Source organism: Macrobrachium nipponense, chromosome 39, assembly GCF_015104395.2.
Source record: "Macrobrachium nipponense isolate FS-2020 chromosome 39, ASM1510439v2, whole genome shotgun sequence".
Lineage (NCBI taxonomy): Eukaryota > Metazoa > Arthropoda > Malacostraca > Decapoda > Palaemonidae > Macrobrachium > Macrobrachium nipponense.
In genome coordinates, this window is record NC_061099.1 from 29,878,010 (window position 1) to 29,881,998 (window position 3,989).

Consider the following 3,989-nt stretch of genomic DNA (forward strand, 5'->3'; position numbering starts at 1 on the left):
GGGGGCGAGACACAACTGCATACCGACGTTCCGCTCGGAAGTCGAACCATCGAGGACGCACACTTCCCAGTTACGCTTTTTCTGCGGCGAACTGCAAACAGTCTGGGAACTTGCACAGGACTGTTCGAAGGGACGCCATACCCGACCGCGCACAAAACCTCTCTCGCCTCCCTTCGACTGTCGACATTGCCTTCTCCCTTGGGTCTGGGAGCTTGACAGAGGTCTAGGTCTAGGAGCACGAGAGAGACGATCAGACGCCCCCTCCACTACACTTTCACTGACATCAAAAGCACTAACTTATCCGTAAGTCGCTGTATCTGGTCGCCCATGATCGCAAGGGCAGAGAACACCTTCACAATTTGTGTATCGTTCGCCTCCTCCGATACAGCAGCGGGCGCAGGAGATACCTGGGGAGAAGGAACTACCAATTCTACGTTAGAAGGAGCTGGAGAGGAAATACATTCACTCCTTTTACTAGAAGAATTCGACTTCTCACTACGAGAAACAGATCTCCTTACACGATCTTTCTCAAGCCTTTCAACATATTTCATAAATATTTTCCATTCCTTCTCTGATAAATTCTCACATTCAAAACACCTATTCTCCCAAGTACACACATTCTCTCTACACTTCTTACAAATGGTATGAGGGTCGACCGAAGCTTTCGGCAACCTTACCTTACACCCCTCTTTTACACAAACTCTAAACATACTTCCAGTATCAGACATCTTTAAAGAACAATCCAAAGCGAATGCCAAGCTAACGTTTCGAGTACAATACCAAAGATCCATGAAAAGTCAGCAACGAGAATGAAAATCCTAGCAGGGAACCACCAACAATGTTGCCGGTTCGGCTGGCAGAGAAAATCTGGCCCAATTGGGAACGGTTCCTAGCGCTAGCGCCACGGTAACGGGGTGGTGGTTGCCTGAACTACTAATAGGTTACTAGCGTTTGCCGCGAGTTTTGAAAATTTCTGCCAGGTGGAACAGAGAATATAGCTATATATATACCTGCCAGGTAAGTGTCATACATTAAAATGACAATTTGTCCAAAATTGCATTTTTCCTAACTATACAAACCTGAGGTCCTTTTACAATAGGAAGGTACTAGCGGCAGCTGGATAGGTCGTAAGCTTTCGAACAAGGGGTTCGGTAGTTAACTGCTTTGTCCGACAGGCGCGCGTGCGCGACTGGGAGGTAAACAAATCACTTTTTGCTTTTGGCCCAAGCAAAAACTGCAGAGTGAGGGGTGGCATGAGGTGGGACTATGTGTAAAAGGACCTCAGGTTTGTATAGTTAGGAAAAATGCAATTTTGGACAAATTGTCATTTGTTCCGACACGGCATACAAACCTTCGGTCCTTTTACAATAGGAAGACTCACTTCTTGGTGGAGGAATCTGAGTCTTTTGTGAACAGACTGGTGTTCGCCCAACCTTGGAATGCCTCCCTGGTCGTAAGAGCGAGGGAGGGATCCAAGCCTCTGTCCGATTGATCGGGGTGTGCACCGCAGGATCAATGGTCAGACCTCTGGACCAAGTACTAAGAGAGAGGCAAGCGTATCTTCTTCGTACCAGCAAACAAGAACAAGTTCCTATTTGCAAGAGGCAACATAACGTTATGGTTTGTCTCTTGTTGGCATCCACTTCCCCCCCCTTGTAGGAGGAAGTGGTGGATATTCGCTCCCATCCCTAGTGAAAGAGATAGGATGGGGCTCTGTCGAGTAGCTCACCGGCATCTCGTCCTTATCCAGCAAGGTGATGACCGTATCCCTCTACCCACAGGTAGAGGGGGGAGAAAAAGATAGGAAGAGAACCCATCACTTTCTCATTTCACTTATCTATTCTTACAGTCACACCAGGACTCGATGCTGTTCAGCCTGCTAGGGTCTGGGTTAGCTACACAACGTGTTGAGCAGCCACCACGGGTCCCAAGGAAAAACGATCCAAGGACCTGTGGGCCAATATCCAAAAGGTAGAAAGGAGGTGCCAGTGGTCTGGTTGTACCAGACCCCTGCCTTCAGTACCTGCGCCACGGAGAAGTTCTTGTGTAACTCGAGGGAGTGTACTTCTAGGTCATCTTGGTGCTGACGAAGAGTCTTCAACACTCAGCCTGGGATGTCGAGTTTCTTCAGAAAGCGCGGTCGCACTTTCACAGGACAAAGCAGCATCTCCTTCGCATCGAAGGCGGTGAAGTCCATTAGGGAGGGGATTGTGAAGGACTCTAACCGATCGTCAGGAACCGAAGGGTTCTGAGTCTTCGCTACGAAGTCGGTACGAAATCGAGCGTCACGAATCCCCATCCCCTGGATGCTTGACTTCGCAGGAAAAGTCATGCAATTACCTCAGAGGAAAAGAAGGGAATGGTCGTATGACCTATCCCTCTTCTCGACTTCGGTGATGTCCTGTTACCCATACTGGTCTATCCGTCTGCAGCGAAGTTGTTCTTCTCGTAGTGACTGACACCGACACTCAATGGTGGGTGTCGATGGTATGGGTACTGTGACAAGCCGTTAGGACGAAGAAAAGACTGTTATGGAACAACCGAACTAAGTCCCACAGCGAAGTTCGTAACAGACTTGGCGCTCTGACAGCTGCCGACTGACTGCGTTCGGTAGGAGGCAAGTTGTCCAAGCACCCGAGCAAGTCACGTGACCTTCGCCTTAAAAGGGTTATGCCAAGAGACTAAACAAATATTTGTTCGTCACCGATGCCAGAAGGCGAGGTGATGACTCTCTTTAGGCATCCCGTGCCCAACAGGCGAAAGTCAATTGACCTTCTAGAGACCGAGTCCCCTGATGGCAAGATACTCTCATAGTATAGTTGATTCTCGGCTAAGGAGAAACAACACTATGTGTCGTTGAAGCGAAGGTGTACAGAAAATGCAACCTACGTCTTCACAGCTGAAACCGAGAGAAGGATTCTCAAGATTCTGAACCTGTGCTACAAACACTGAGAACGCTAACCGCTATTCATTGCTGTCCGGTGAGGATCGTAGTTGCAATGAAAGCGGAGCGCTTTTCAGTAATGAAGACACAGGGGAATACTGCCTGAAGAACTGCTTCTCATGGGCTGAACATTTGGAAGTAGAGCTGTCAGGTCGGAGAGTTAGGCGATGTCTTCTGACACATCTGTTAATTCGGGGCGAACAATGAAATAATTGCACACCTACGAATACGAGATATTTTGAAGACAAACTCAGATGTCTGCAAAAATCATTTCGCATTATCGCGGTGCGATGCAGCGGGTGACTAGTACAGACTTCTGTTACGTGCGGTAAACAGAAAGATGAAAGAGTCCAAGAGATATCTCTGTTGAAAATTCTCGCAATGTCGAAGGCGATGAAATCGAGCGTCACAGCAGTAGATGGTCCTTCATTATTGCGAGAATCCCCGTTAATCAGAGACCTAAGTCCATGATTGTTGGGCAGAGATACGGTTCGGTAGTCAATCAAACCAGGGGAGAGAGAGACGTAACCGACTGGTCATCTCCGAGGCCTAGCTGATACTGAGCCGCTATCAGGCAGTTCAATACGCAGTAGCTCTCGGTGACTCGTCATCCTGAGTTGCCAGGTAATCCATTATTCCACGAAGGAATGCGTTCGGCTAGAACCATCGAGCATAAAGAATACGCTCGAGCAATTATATTTAAACGAAACGGATTTCGGTAAATACAAAAGCTGATTTGGTGTTGTCATGACAATACCAAGTATCTAAAATCGAAACTGATAACTGCTGGGAGGTTGCAGGCAACCCCGAGTTGCAGTTCAATTAAGATACAATTCGTTCTCGGTCACAAACCGTAGAGTTAACTACGGTATGCGCCTACCCCCAGACAATTCAACTGTTAAAAGAATCATGTCGCGAGGGTAATATACGTAGTATATTTGTAGGTTCTGTACAACGACCTCCATCCTAAATTCTTTTCCCCTCGAGGAATGAGAATAAGGATTGGAGATCGACCGCCTTCGTTCTCTAGTCAAGAGAGTGAAGG